Source organism: Numenius arquata, chromosome 1, assembly GCF_964106895.1.
Source record: "Numenius arquata chromosome 1, bNumArq3.hap1.1, whole genome shotgun sequence".
In the NCBI taxonomy this organism is placed as follows: domain Eukaryota; kingdom Metazoa; phylum Chordata; class Aves; order Charadriiformes; family Scolopacidae; genus Numenius; species Numenius arquata.
The window spans coordinates 12,921,374-12,936,701 of NC_133576.1; positions in this window are offsets into that span (position 1 = coordinate 12,921,374).

Here is a 15,328-nt window from a genome sequence, read left to right on the forward strand (position 1 = left end):
TAAAAGGGGAATGAAGATTGTTGCTATAGGGTGGAGAAGGAGAGAGAAGAACATATGTGTTGCTATATTAGAAAAAGCTATGTTTGACATTTTACTATGCTATAGATATGTTTTCAAACATATCAAAGATATCGATAACTTGCCATTAAAATTTTGCATCAGAAAAATATGTTTTCAAAGACAAAGCCTTCAATCCCGAAGTCAGGATGTGCCAAAGTCCAACCTCTGCTCTCTCCACCTGTCTGCATGCTCTGTGCTGCAGCCTTAAGTTATGAGGCACTGCTGCACACAGCATTTCAGGTGAAAGGCTGCACAGTGAATGAGAGGGAGCCAGCTTTAATAGGCTGAGGTTTATCTTCACCTGCCATAATGCTTCATTTTCCAGGATTAATGTTCTCTGAGTTTGAGAGCCCTTTTTATCAGGATGGCCAGAGATGTTACAGAGAGGAAAGCAGGCTGATGGGGACCCTCACTAGCTGCAGCCTCAGAGACCGAGGTCAACACGGAGCTCAGCGTCCTGCCTCTTGACTGACTGCCAAGTAAGGGTGGTGGCAGGATCTGGAGACCTGTCTAGTGGTGCTCCACCATGTTGATCATACTTTCTAATATCTGATCTGGCCTACAGGAGGCCATGCCTCACTTCCCCATACCTTATGCAACCAATAAGGGTATGAAAGCTGGGCGTTCCTGGTAGGAAAAGAAAGGATATGACTGAAACTTGTTGATCTGAAATAGCCTGAATGTGCTGAGTTTCTAAGCAAGCTACATAAGCCATCAAATTGACAGGGCACTGGGGGAGGACTGAGAATATTCTTCCCAGCATGACAGGGATGGATTTTCTGGAGGTGGCTGCTTCTGTTCCCGTACAAATGATTACTTTAATACAATAAAAAACGAACAATATGTGTTTGGGCACCTACAGCCTTAAATAGCCACGTCTTTAATTTTCATTTAAGTCTGCATCCATCAATAAAATATTTGATACTGTTCACTAGACAACTGAGTTCTGCACAAGATGTTCAATCTGGCACTGGTTCATCGAAACACTTAAGTGCTTTGCTGAATCAGGGACTTGCTTCTCATTAGAGGAGAGAGTGTGGTGCAACCTTACCTCACTGTGTGGGCTCTCTTGGCAAGTGCCACACACAGTAATAGGTTATGGATTAGGACCCTGCTCTCAAGGTCCAGACTCTTACTCTGGGTCTTCCACCAGACACATTTTTCAACTGGTAGTGATCCAACTGGCATGGGAGCGTTTGAGCTTTGGGAAGGAGCTAGTTGTTGTTTAGAAGTGGTACTGATTTCTTGGGTTTCTTTTTGCCCTGAACCAGGGAAATTCTTCTATACAGCCTCAGGATTATAGAGAAAAGTTTGAAAGTATTGGGCTCTGAAATGGGAGTCAGTCATTGTGCAGGTTCACTCTTGGGATAATACAACCCCCATGAAGATTTTTGCAAAAATCTACAAAATCGGGTATTGTTGTAAGGCAAGCACTACAGAGTAGACTTTTTAGGAGTTCCTCTATGTAATTGTCTAAAAAGCAGCGTGTGGTAAAGAGGAAACCAAGATGAAGAAAGGCATATCCCCCAGGTACATTCGAAGCATGTCTCACTGAGAAAGAGGGTAATCTCATCATTTGAGAGTCTGGGGCTGTGCCTGGATGTCCCAAAACATCTATCAGCACCAGGAGGGCAAAAGCTTTGCCTCATTGCCGTAATCCTCTGGCCCTTCCTCTTGCTGCCCTGGCACTTCCCATCTCTCCCAGGAGCTATGTTGGCCCAAGTGCTGTGGACAAACACTGTGAAACAGGTTGAAGAACCAATCCCACTTGAAACAAACATGCAGAAAGCGTCCCCCATTTTTTTGTCCTTGGAGACTTTTTTGGGGGGATCTGTTCTCACATCAGGTCCACACAAACAGCACTGCCAGCACAAGGCAGCATTGCCACAAACTGGCATTGCCACCACAGTGTGGGAGGCAGGAGCCCCCAGATTTGCTGGTAATCAAGCAGAGTTCCTATATGGGTCCCACAGCTTATAATGCCCAAGTGCTTCACAGCTGTTTGGAAAAGCATCATGCCTACCTGGAAATAGTAAGGAAATGCTCGTCTCCCTGGGGCACAGAGGCAGGGCCTCAAGTAAGATGCCTCTGGGATCCTGCAGAAGTGACAGAACTGGGGAAGGGGCTAGGAAACACCCCAGTCTCACTCCAGTCCGGATTTGGGACTGTCTGAGTATGGTGCAAATCCCTGATGCTCAGAAGTACTCCTGTCTCCTGGAGTTTACATGCAGAGAAATTGCTTGTCATCTCAGCTGAGATGCACAAGAAGTCTAGGGAAGAGCAAGGATGTCAGCTATACCAGCTGCAGCCAGCCAGCCTGGTGGCCAGAAGGTGCAGGCTCACAGTAGTTCTCCTAAATCGTGTTTGTAGAGAGAGTTTTGTACCCTGGGAAACACGAAGCCCATACACATGATTGGTGTTTATATACGGGGCTATTTCAGGACAATGCAATGGCTGGGAAAAAGGATGATTAAAAAAACGTTTTGAAACAGACAGGATAGCTCCATAAAATCCTTCACTGCCTGAGATGGAAAGCCAGCAAAAATAAGCTTCACCAACAAATACAATTCATTCCAGCTCTTGCGGCGGGGAAATAAAGCAAGAGAACTGCCAGAACAGTGGGTTGCAGTTCATGGCGTGAGTGCATCAGTATCATTATAGCCTTGAGATGAGCAGTTACCCTTAGCAAGAAATGCACATTCAGCAGCAAAATTGTTCTATGCAGATGGGCTATAGCCCAAGGATGCATTGTATTCCCAGAGTGTTTACTGCCCAGAGCAACTCAAATAGGCATGAGCAAGCAAAGTGCTGACCAGCTATAGATTTTTGCTTTAAGTTCACGAGTCCTCCATATCTGCAACACAATTTTGATTCAGTAACAAGTTCAGGTTGCAGAACATCTTTCTCTTCAAGGACTTTAAAACCTACCTGTTTGCATTGACCACTGTTCTGGGGCAAAAGAAAAGAGCTACTTATCAACACTCTGTAATATTAGCTAATGGAAAAAAGTCAGGAAATTAATTACAAGAAGAGGATTGACGAGAGAGAGACAACTCAGGTAACAGGCATAGTTGACGAGGTTGCGGGCTTTCACAGAAATGTCATTTTAAAAATTTTGTGTCTATGTGTTCAGAACTCCAACGAGAGCCTAAGAAGCAGCCTTGACTACCAGTAATTGAGATCTTGAGAAGGGGGCCTTTGCATGGTGGAGAGGTATAGCATGTCTTTAAAGGCAAATACTTAGAAATCCATTCTGTCCTTTGTCACAAGAGTGCAGCTTAACTCCCTCTCCTTCACTGGCATTACTTGGGATTTCTGGTGCCCCCAAGGACAAGTGCTAGCCCAGAGATTTTTCCAGCAGTTTCACACAAATACATGCATATATGTTTGCTTCATTTTTCAAATAAGCTGGGGATGGCTGCTTACTGCAATGGGAAAGACAAGATGTAGTTCCCCTACAGTTTCAGAAGGAACCTGCATGAAGCTGCAATTTCGCCTTTACTGTGGATGAAGTTCGTTAGACTGCAGAAAATTAGAGTGAAGTCTTAGCAAGTGTTGTCTGTATTGCTTCTTACTCTGCGCAAAGACTAGAGAACACAGAGGCTCTCTTACTTTAATCAGCTTCAGCATGCGTTGCAAAGAAAGGGTTTGAATGGGCATGAACGTACAATACAGCCACAGGAGCGTGTCTGGACACTGCCAGCCCTGCACCCCTGCGCGACCCTATGCTGAGCATAGCTGCAGGCAGACCACAGCAGCAGGGAGCTCATCATCTTTCCAAAAGTTAGTGCAGAGCAATGGTGATGCAGATTCAATCCAGGGAAGGATCTGCGTTGCCTCCTCCAGGCCTGCAAGTCACACGGTCCTTGTTGGCAGGACAGAGCCAGCTGCCGAGGAAAAGCTCTGGGGAAGATGCTGCTCCCTTTCTTCCTCCACCTTCTCTTACCCTGGGGCTGTACAGGCCAAGGGCATTTACAGCCCTGCTCTGAGGTGGCCAAAAGGCTGCTCTGAGTTGTCTGTCCCGATGTGCTTCTGAGTTACAACTTTTGGCCTGCCCCAGGCACTCCCCTGTACCAGCAAGGCACCCTAGCAGTCCCTCCATGCTGCTGAGGGGAACAGGGTGGCAGGTCCTTTCTTCCCAATGGGGGCCACCCATCTCCACCCAGCTGTACCAGGCAGACTATCATGCAGCCATCACACTCGTGGGCAGCGCTTCTGGCTGCTCTAGATAAAAGAGTTGCACATCAGCCAGAGGCTGTGATCAGGTCTGTCTGAGGGATTACACCCAGATTAAGAAAATGTGGTCCTGGGTTTAATCAAATTAGCAAAAGTCTGAAGGACCAGCTGGCAGCCAAGAGCAGCGCAAGCTGTGCACGTGGGGACAAGTTATTGCTGGGGAAGATCACGTGGATTTACAATGCCTCAATTCCCTTGGCTGCCCAAGGCAATGCCTGCTGAGGGGAGGATGCTGTCCATTTGCCATGAGTAACAAGAGGTGCGTGTGGTACACCCTTCTGAGAGTTTGCTTGTGCTCTCATAGCTGCTTAGCTGCACTTGCATTAGCTACTTGTGGATTTACTCATCTGGCAAACTTTATCTCCAAGTGTAGTCCCACACTAAGAGCTATTATCCCACACATCGCGCCATTGTCTACGTTCCACAGGAGGCAGAAAGAAACACAGCAGAGAGGGGCAAGGGTAGGATTCATGGTTTTTTCATACGCACTAGAAAGCACCTCTCCAAAAAGCAATTTGTTCTACTGATGTCCACCATTGAACTGAGAGTGGGGTGAGTGACTGTGGAAGACCCCATGTTTCTCCAGTACCTCTGGCCCTATTCAAAGACCTAAGCTTTTGAATAAGCTAAAGTTAGGAGCAGTGAATTGCACCAAAACTTGTTTTGCCTGAGCTTCGTGGAAATTTCATGGCAGAGGTAAGATCTGCCCATATTCTGCTTGGGAATCCAGTTCCAGGTTAACCTGAAAGCCCAGCCTCTGCTTAGGTGGATACCAGCTCTTCACCAGGATACTAATGGTTCTTTCCAATGTTTTAGCTGGTTTGGGGCAAAGCACAGCTTTGCTTTCATGCAACACATACTTGTATCAGGGCTGTAATGAAGTTTTAGCAGTGCTTGAAATTGTGGTAAATCTGCTGACTCGTAGCTTGGGATTTTCCTGATGAAGAAAGAGGTGCTTTGCTCCCAGCGCTCTCCTGCTGCCCTCTTTGTTCTTTCCCATAGGCTGTTGAAAAAGCAGTGCTCCCTGGGGCCATAGCATTAACATCTAGCACTCCAAGTGGCAATTACGCTGGAGACAGTAGATCAAGGGAGCAGCCCGGAGGAATACCATGTCCCAGGAGAAACGTGCTTTGCTCCCCTAATGACATAGTGCACAGGTATTTGCCAAGTACACGCAGTACAGCAGCCCAGCTCCCTATCCCTCAGTGTGGTATTTTTTTTATGATTATATAGTGTTTAGATGCGTTTAGACCTTGGCTTGCCAGCACATAGCTATTGTCTGCACGGGCAAGTCCTCAAGTACCAATGCAGAAAGCCCATTGTGGTTAGTGATAGACCCGAGCTGCATGATTGAGATCCAACCTTAAGCCTCAAGATGTTCTGATCCAATGCTCAAATCCAGCAGATTCCTCTGTTGCAGATAAAAGCAAAAAACACCAGACCCAGCATTTCCAAAGATGAATTTTCCCAGTTCTAAAGAGCCCGAGGATTTTATTTTGGTTTGAGGGCTCGGTGTCAGAGTTCAGACCTTGTTCCCGTGCATCAGTGTTCAGGAGGACTGCTGAATGTGCTAGCTTGTTTCAAGCCTGGTCTTTAGTTACACTGAAAGTGTTTAGTGGAGGAGACGCTAATCATGAGTTGAGTCAATACCTGGGAAAATTAATTTTAAGGCAGGTCTGTAAAAGTCTCTTTTTTGTGCCAGAATAGCAATATTGTTAAGGAACATCTTTGCCCCTCCCCGCCCTTTTTTTTGGCAGAGAAATTGAAATTTCCATAATTGTAAAAACCCTAGTGCAAATGCTGTTGAATCCACTTATAAGACTTTTTGCAAATATATAGTCATTTTTGTTTCGCTTATCAAAATCAGCTAAACCAACAGAGCTCTCTTGTGACAGCAAAAGCAGTACTCCCGTGAGGAATATTTGCTGGGATAGCTCTTCTGGAATACTTACACTTGGAAATGTTAAGAATAAGACCTTGCTGAAGTAAAGATCTATAAAAGTATATATATTGCAAAGAGCTAGTGAGGAAAACAACCTGACTCATCTCCAGTCTATCCCAATGGACAGGTGAGAAAGCTGTGCCTTGCTTCCAGTTGCTACATTAAACAGCGGGAGCTTCCTCTCTGTTATTTATGCCCCGATGAGTAGGAAGACGGCAGTAACAAACACCACCGGCCTTGTCTTCATTCTTAGCAGCTTATTACCCTCACAGTGTGCACACAAGCCTCTCCAAGGGCATTACCAAACTCACCAGACAGCCTCCCCGAGGTATGTTCTGAAGAGCTAATGCACGTCACACCCATACAATCCTCTTTTCCTGCATCTCCAGGCAAGGGCATGCACCACCCATAAAAGCATGCAAATCATTCCCTAAGTATTGTACCAACGCGTAAAAGAAAGTATTTCCTCGCCCTGAGGACATCACCGGCAATGGAGAGATGGAAAAGACTGGGAAAGAAGTGGAGGGGGTCAGCTGTTCTCTAGGTAAAATAAAAGGGGTCTGGTGCTGGAACAAGCTGAGTGATGGGAAAGCCAAAACGACCGTGCTGGCCAGCAGGACCAGGAAGTGGAGCAGAGGGCACCCTGAGCTGATCAGCTATGGTGGCCCTTGTCTGGGTTCAGGGTGCTTCTGATCCAGCAGGACCAGGGTGGCTCAGGTGCTGCGCCTGGCCAGGACCTGCCACCCAGCCTGAGCTAGCCTGGCTCTCTTGGCCATCACAGGGGACTTCATCTGGGCAATGGACAGCTGGCCTTGGCCAAGGCCACCAGCTTGGAGCTTAGAGAAGTGTGTCTTCTGGGGCCTGACTTAGTGCCCAGGGCGCTGGCAGAAACACATTATTTCAGCTGACTGACCAAAGGAGCTGCAGTGGGCATGGAGGGGACTGCTTGCAAGTGGTCAATGCTCTGCTGCTGACCTTTACAGGCTGGAGCTATTGCAGAAAGGGCTTCTCGAATTTTGCAGATCTTGACTTTTCAAATCTTGACTAACAGCTTGAAGAAATATCCTTTTCCTCTTCCTTCATTTTTGGGGCAACATTTCCCAGGTATACTTCCAAACTCAAAACACAGGCTTCCTGATGCAAGCTAAGTGTTTTGAGCAAGAAGCTGGCATTACTTACTAAATTGGAGCGGTACCATCTTCTCCCGGAGAACCACAGTGCAGGAAACAGAAGGTTTTGCAAACCTAATCAACTAGTCCTACGGGAAGTCACGAGACCAGTTCCTCTCAAGCCAAAGCACTGAATGCTTAAACAACAAATTGAGATGTTGATTAATAGGAAAAGGGCCTTTTAAATCTATATTGGCCAATGCAGTTCAAAAGGGAGGTTTATTGTTGTAAGTGTATGTACTATAAATAAGGGTGTTGTTTGATGGTCAAGAAGAGTTACGCAACAAACTGGTTCACACGATCTTTCAAGAAATGGTTTTAGCATGAGTGTGGTGGGTGATTCTCTGAGGTATTGGATTTCATGAACATGCTGAGGCTTTTGGGAGAGCTTCCACCCTAAGAAAGATGGCTCTGTCATGTTGGGTTTTCTGCCTCTCCCAGGTGACAGGCTGATAAAAGGGCACAACCCCCTGAGAAGTAGGAGGAAAAAAATAGAAAAGGAAAAAAAAAAAAAAGGGATTGTTTGGGTAAAAGAGATGGGGAGATTTGTTTACTGCTTTTCCAAAGAGAGAGTCTGCTCTGCACTTCAGTTTTGGAAATACTTTTTGTCCATGTTGCCAACACAGGCAGCAGTGTATTGGGAGCTGGCCAGATTCTGGCACCACTGTCCGAGTCCCCTGTAGCAAAACATGGGTGCCTTAGTGATCCGTAGCCATTGAGCAATCCTGAAATCAGCTTCTAAGGTGGTGAGAAATCGTCACAGCACAACAAGCACCAGTGTGTGATCAGAGATGAGTATTCCAGGCACGGTGCCATGAGGCAGCTGTGGCAAGCTGGAGGGCAATAGAAAGATGTCAGCTCCCCTTCTTCACCCGAAGGTCTTCAGGACTGCAGAGGGACCTGGGCATATCTGGTGTTCCACCTTGCGCTGTTATTTTTTTAAATTTCCACTCTCCTGTTGTGCCATGTGGAGCCTCATTTCCTCTGCTCAGGACCAGTGATTGCAAAAGGTCTCTTGCAGATGCAAGGCCATTAGCAAATGTAATGGTCAGAGAAGGCTGAGGTGGAAAACAACTATGCAAGTGGATGCAGGTTACACCTCTGGTTCCCGCTGGCAAGTAGTGCTTGTGCCTCTTTTGATGCAGAATTCATTTTGTTTGTTTGATGTGGTTGGGGCAGGAAAGCCAAGCTCCTTGCTGTCAGTCCACCTAAGTTAATGTGTATGAACGGGGTCATTGCCACTATAAAAGGAAATGCCTTGAAGGAATACTATAGTGTAATAAAAGAGATAATCAAAGTACTGCAGCTAATTCTGTGCTTAGCACTGTGTAGCTGAGATGTTACTCACTTTTACTAGACCTTTACACCAGTCTGACTGTGAGACTAGATTTCTGCCTTAAAGCTCAAAGAGAAAGAAAAATTTGATCTAAAGTGTAGAGTTTAGAGCTGAATCATGAAGATCAAGCTGTAACCTTCACTGCACAGGCATTGCCCCAGTTCTAGCCGTACTTAAGTCTAAACCACCATGTACTAGTTGGTGTGTATTCACCACAGAGCCTAGGAAACTCCAGCTACAATCTAAATAGAAAGTGTAGTTCCCCATGGGGCCATGCATTTGTACACAAGGTGCCTCCACACTTTCTCCTACAGAGGGGACATCTCTGGCTCTCGTCACCCAGCCCCACACAGCTGAATGAAGGGGATGCTGATGGAGTGCATACCCCAAAAGACATCTTCTTCCAAGGAAAAAGGCCATGGGCCGTACCCAGTTGCCTCACCGATTAGCACATGCTGATCTAACCCACCCGTTGCTCTGAGACAGGATGAAGGATACTTACCCCACCCTGCCCGAACTGCAGAGACTTTTAAGAACTGATGGGTGGTAGCAAAACAGCAGAGGCTGTGGGTACTTATTGGAGGACTAGCAGCCCTTAAAAACTTGAAACTATTTTCCAAATGCCTTCCATAAATCATCCTTATTATAAATCAAGCCAGGCCTGCCTTGCCTCTGTGGCCATGGAGGATAATGCACACAACTTTTACGAAAGGGCAGGTTTTCTGGTTTCTCCCCAGTTGTTATGTCCAGAGGAAAACACGCCAGACTCTATCATGTGTTCCTCAGAGGTCATCTTTTCTGAGCCCTCTGCCCAGCTTGCTGCTTTCTCTTAAAGATTTTGCTCACCTCTCTGGTGTCTAACCCAATATAATGCAAACTTAGTCTGGATTCTGACCCCAACATAAAATTCCCTGTGGCCCTAAGTGAAAAATTTCCCTGTCAAGGGAATAGAAACCAAACTGAAACAGGGGTCCCATCCCTCTATGAGGATGCTTGTCCCTGGGTCATAACTTCATGCAGTCTTTTTTAAAAAGACTGAACCAAAATCCTGCCTTTTGCCACCTTCAAACTCTGGATAAGCTTACACTTGAAATGAGCACATAGGCCCGTAAGAAGAGCCTGACCCACATTAATCCCTGAGCAAAACATTAATAATGCAGGAGAATGAGAAACCTGGGACACCTGGCTTGATTTACCAAAAAGGCCGTGCCCATGGATTGAGTTGCAGGTCTTAGCACTGAGGCTTGCACGACCCCTCTGTGGTGGCAAGGTTGAGGAGCCTTTGCAGGTGGCTTTCCTTATCTCTGTCCCACCAGCGCGGGCAGCAGAAGGCACGGTGTGCGTTACTGATCTGCGTTTCATGCACACCTACATGCGGTAACCAGAGAAGCCATGGCAGAGCCACGAGGAAGGCAAGCTGAAATCGATCCAAGAAACGTGTAGTCCATCAGCTATCCCGTTGCAAATCCCACTGAGAGGATGTCAGTACAGCAGTATCGGAGATTATTGAAGAGCAGGCCTCTCATGTTTTATGAATATAAAAATAAATGCAAACCCACCGAGCTTGCAGCTTATGTGTCCCTGTCCCAGGCACTGAGAATCTGAGAGATCACGTGTAGGAAAGTGATGATGAGAGAGCTGGATCTCATGGGTATCTGCTTGACCTCTGAAACGTAACATCCAGGAAGAAGACTGGGGCATCTGGAGTGCCAGGTGATACACAGAGCAGGACACTTCTCTCAAGCCAACAGCCTGCACAGGAGCTCTGCCTGGCATGACTGCATCTGTGGATTTCCCTCTCGGGAAGGAGAGGAAGGAGTTAACAGTCTTACAGCTACCTCCTACAGCCTGAAGGCACTGTACCTGCCTAGACAGAGAGGAGGGGTGGATTGATGGGCCCTCAGGCTTCTGTGTACATAGGGAAAGGGAGGGTTGCAGGGTGATGCCTTAGTGCTCTCGGGGAACACACAGCAGCACTGATGCAGCTGCATTTTGTGCCAGCGCAGCAAAGCCATCCCAGGTCCAGAGGCAAAGCAGGCTGGGTTGGTAATGCTCAGAGAAAGCCGTACCTGCCAGGCGCTGTGCTTGCTGGAAGCCTGTGTGTTCTTCCACCCCCGCAGCTGAGCTGGCAAGGGGCACGGAGCCACCAGCAACACTTGCAGCCCTGTACCTGCTACAGAATCACAGAATCACCAGGAGCTGGGGCACCTGGTGCTTCACCCAGCATGCAGGTGGCTGCATTGGCACCTACCCATGTCCTCAGAGGGCTTCTGGTCAGCCTGGCACATCCCCACATGCTCAGGGCTCACCTCCCTCCTCTGGAGCTGGGGATGCCTCAAACCTTGTACAAGGGGTATGAAATCCACATCTCTGGCATTCATCTACCTCTCTCACCATGTTACAGGGCTGGCAGGAGACATGGTCCCGGTTGTGGGGCCGTTCTCTAATTCCCAGTGCCCCTCAGATGTGTCCCATTAATCAGAAAAAGGCACAGTGCTTGGGAAGAGTCTGCTGCCAGGGCTGCTCTGGCACTGCTGGGACCCATGTCATGCATGACCTTGCCTGGAGAGGGGAAGGTGGACCCTGATTAGTGATCTGACATGGGGTGATTGGTCGGGAGGTTGCCCCTCGTGCTTGCTGGTGTTGGGACTTCACTGAGGGGCTGCTCTGTTTGTAACAACCAGCGCTGGCAGAACTGCTCTGGAAGCCGTGGTTTTCCAATTGCAGGTTGCAGGGGCTGTGTCCTCTCAAACCATGTCCCTTGTCCCCTTCACAACACAGTATCACCATGACATAAGAAACAGATAAGGTTGACACTCCTAAGGTCCTTCACCTGGGTTACCTGAAAAGCAATACCTAGATGCCAACTCCTGCTGCTGAGATGGGATTTTTCCGTCTGACTTCTGCTGGACTCGTTCCCATTCTCCTCTGCCTTACCTGCCTTCTGTCTCTTCAAGTGGCAAGAGTTAATGTCCTTACTCTCCCTGAGTTGGGCAAGTATCCAGCTGAGCATGGAGAGGGAGAAAGGGCAAGGAATTGTTAGCAGGCTCAGAGTAATGTATGAGAAATCGTGGGCTGCTTCCATCGCTCAGCTCTGCCACAGAGACTTGGAACGGATTGACATTGTGTCCCCACTTGTAAAAGAGAGATAATCAGTCTTCCCGAATCTGTTGCTGGGAGAAAGTTTGTTATTGCTCATTAAGCCCTTCGAGGTTGTTAAAGGGCAGAGTAGCTGGCTGAACGATGTGAGGTCTATCACCCGGCTGGAAGGCACTATGTGACTTGAAATACAACAGTCCTTTGCAGGGGGAAGGCTCATAAATTCCACAGGGCACCAGATAAACCGGAGGAGGTGAAAAAACAAAGGGGCAGCTGAAGTTTCAAGTCTCTTCCCCCTCATCCCCTGCCTTCTCCCTCCCACCTTTGCCATGCCAACACAATAACGGTGTGACAGCCCGCTCCATCACCATTCAGGGCAAAACCAGCATGTGGTTATGCTGCATGAGGTCCTGCTGCCCATGGACCCGGTCTCTCCTTCATCTCTGTTCCTCCTCCTTGGTCAGCAGGTGGATGGCCCCTTCCCTGGGAAAACAAAAAGAGGAATGGTGATGGAGGGGGAAGACAGGGTTGGAGGAAGGCAGGGGGAATGGAGGGTTGCAGTATGGGGTGGGATGGAGAAGCTGGAGCTGAGCAAAAGGAGAAAGCGGAGAATCTGGGGTAAAAGAGGGGTGGGGAGAAAGGAGCACACAGACACCCTTGCAAAAGAAAGGCAATGGGTGAGAGTATGGAGGAGGGTCTGGTGATGGGACCTGATGTTGCACGCACATTTCCTGGCAAGTGGGAAAATATAGCAAAGACTAGAGGTCACATAGAGCCTCCTTCCTAGCACACGCATCTCTGGGCAGGTGCCTTGCACTCCCAGGAGGCAGCGCTGTTGAACACATTTAGCAACCATCTTCACCTGCCACCACTGGACAAGAGTTTTGGGGCCAGACCAGAGATCCACAAAAGTAACACCGCTTTCATTTGACACAAGCAGCACCCACTTCACCCATGTGAACACCCTGACTGTTTGCCTTCCTCAATGTGGGGTGGCAATCAGTCACACAGTGGTCACCCAACTTGTTCTACCGCTTTGGTTGGACAACACTGAACAGTTACAGGAGCCTGGAGAGTTCCTGTGGGGGTGAAGACAAGGAAAACAAGGATGTATTTAAAAGTGTTACCAGTGTAATCATTTTGGAAGGGGGCTGGGAAGAGGAGGGAAGACAGCACTTTGTCAGAGCAGCAACAACCCAAGTGCAGGTAGAGTTATGCTGCAAAAGAACACTTTTACCAGGAAAGCTTATTTCACTTTTGCCAGGGAAGCTTATTTCACTCGGAAGTTCCTGCAAACAATGTCAACAACTGCTGTGTGTGGAGAAGTATGTATACAGGAGCCTGGATATGTACCCAGGTCACTCTGGCGTAGCAAACTCCTGCTCATCAGCTGGATATTGCCTGGGAAAGAATTCTGAGTTCACAGCACTTGCAGGGTCATTGAGCATAGACAAACAAGGTACAATCATTATTTATTAGTAGTTTATTAGCATCAATACCTTGACAGTGTGTCTAAGCTCTAAAATGTGTGCTGTGCAAGAAATGTGGGGGAGGAGGCCATATGGGACTAGCATGCTACCGACAAACCTCTTCAGTGAAGACAAAGTCTTCACCAGTTGTTTTTCACTGCATGGAGGAATAGCTACAGTGCCTATGCAGAAAAAGCCATGTCCACACTGCTGGGAGAATTCTCTGCCACAGCTTCCCAGGACAGGTACAGCCACAGAAAGGGGACAAAACCAGACAGGCTGCAACAGCTAGGTGGACTGACTTCAGCCTGCCTCCTTATGCTCTTGGAGTCACCTCCAAACTCTCCTTTATCCAGAAACATTAACTCCAAGCCCTCGCTGACTGCACCCCTTTTTGAAAAGCGATGCATGCTCAGGCTTGGAAAAACACGGGTCATTAATGGATCCTACTGTGACAGACAGGAACCGCAGGCTACTTGCAGCCTGTAGGCTGAGAACTGCATTCCCTCAAATGAAGGGTAAAAGAATTTGCCTCTTTGTTTTAGGGATTTTTCTCCCCAACATAAGCACAAGCTGAATATTCATGAATCTCCTATATGAATTAGTTATCTTCCAAACGCAAACACAAAGTCCCCATTCTGCAGGAGGTGCTCAGGCACACGACAAAGCCAAGTGTCTGCTCTAGCAGTGGTTTCCCAGGGACTCTGCATGCTGCCTTAAACCAGTTACTCTTGCCTATTAAAGCAGGATCAAAACTGAACAAAGACAAAGAACTTTCCAGAGCTGTTAGAGGCAGCTGCAGCTAGTTCAGACTTTCACATCTCTTGACCTAACATGACTCCCAGGCTGCCACATTGTCTGGATGGGAAGCCAGAAGGGAAACTAACGTGATTTTTATTGCTAAGTGCTGCTCACTAGTGCAGTCAGTCCGGTTTGTGTTAAGAGTTCAGGTTGCTAAGTAGCTTGCCAGTGCAGAAGTTCAAATTCATGTTCGAGCTGTATTTATGGTAGGAACAAATGGGTGTGTATGAGTACAAATGTGTGTAATGGCTTGTTTGCGGGTGTTTGTGGTAGCATTTGCGAGGGAAATGGGCATCTCTGAGCGGGAGCACTCCTGAGGTTGCTGACGACATCAGAGAATGGTTCACTGTATACCTGAGGGAGCTGACACGATAGCATTTAAGAAGTGGGTATCACTGGGGAGGCAGACGCAGGTCCAAATGAGATGGCAAGAATGTGCAAAAAACCCCAAAAGGTAAGCGATTGCAAGCGTGTGTAACAAAAAAGACAAGGACATGCTGCTGTCTGTACTGGGTCTGTCTGGGATGTTAGGAAGTTAACTTTCTTCACAGCAGCCCGTATGGTACTGTGTTTTGCATTTGTGACTAAAACAGCTCTGATAATACACCAGTGTTTTGGCTACTGCTGAAAAATCCTTGCACAGTGTCAAGGCTTTGTCTGTCTCCTCCCTGCACTCCACAAGTAAGTAGGCTGGGGGTGGACAAGAGGTTTGAAGGACACAGCCAGGACAGCTGACCCAAACTGTCCAAAGGGATATTCTATACCATATGACTATAGCATATATCATGCTCAACAGTAAAAGCTTAGGAAAAGGAGGAAGGAGGAGTGATCATGGTTATGACATTTGTCTTCCCAAGTAACCACTATGTGTACTGAGGTCTTGCTTCCCAGAACGTCGCTGGACATCTGCCTGCTGATGAGAAGTAGTGAAGGAATTAATCTTTTTGCTTTGCTTCTGTGTGCAGCTTTTACTTTTCTTGTTAAACTGCCACTATTTTGACCACGAGGGGGTTTTTTTCATCTTATTTCCTCCCCCGTCCTGTTGAGGTTGGGGTAGTGAGAGAGCGGCTGGCTGGGTGTCTGGCAGCTGGCCTAGGTCAGTCCACCACATTGTCCTTTTGTTCAGGTGGCCTGTGTCCCTCCTGAGCTCCCCCGTGCGCAGATAGTGGGAATTGTTAGGGACAGCTAGGAGGCTGGTGAGAAATTCAGAGGGGGA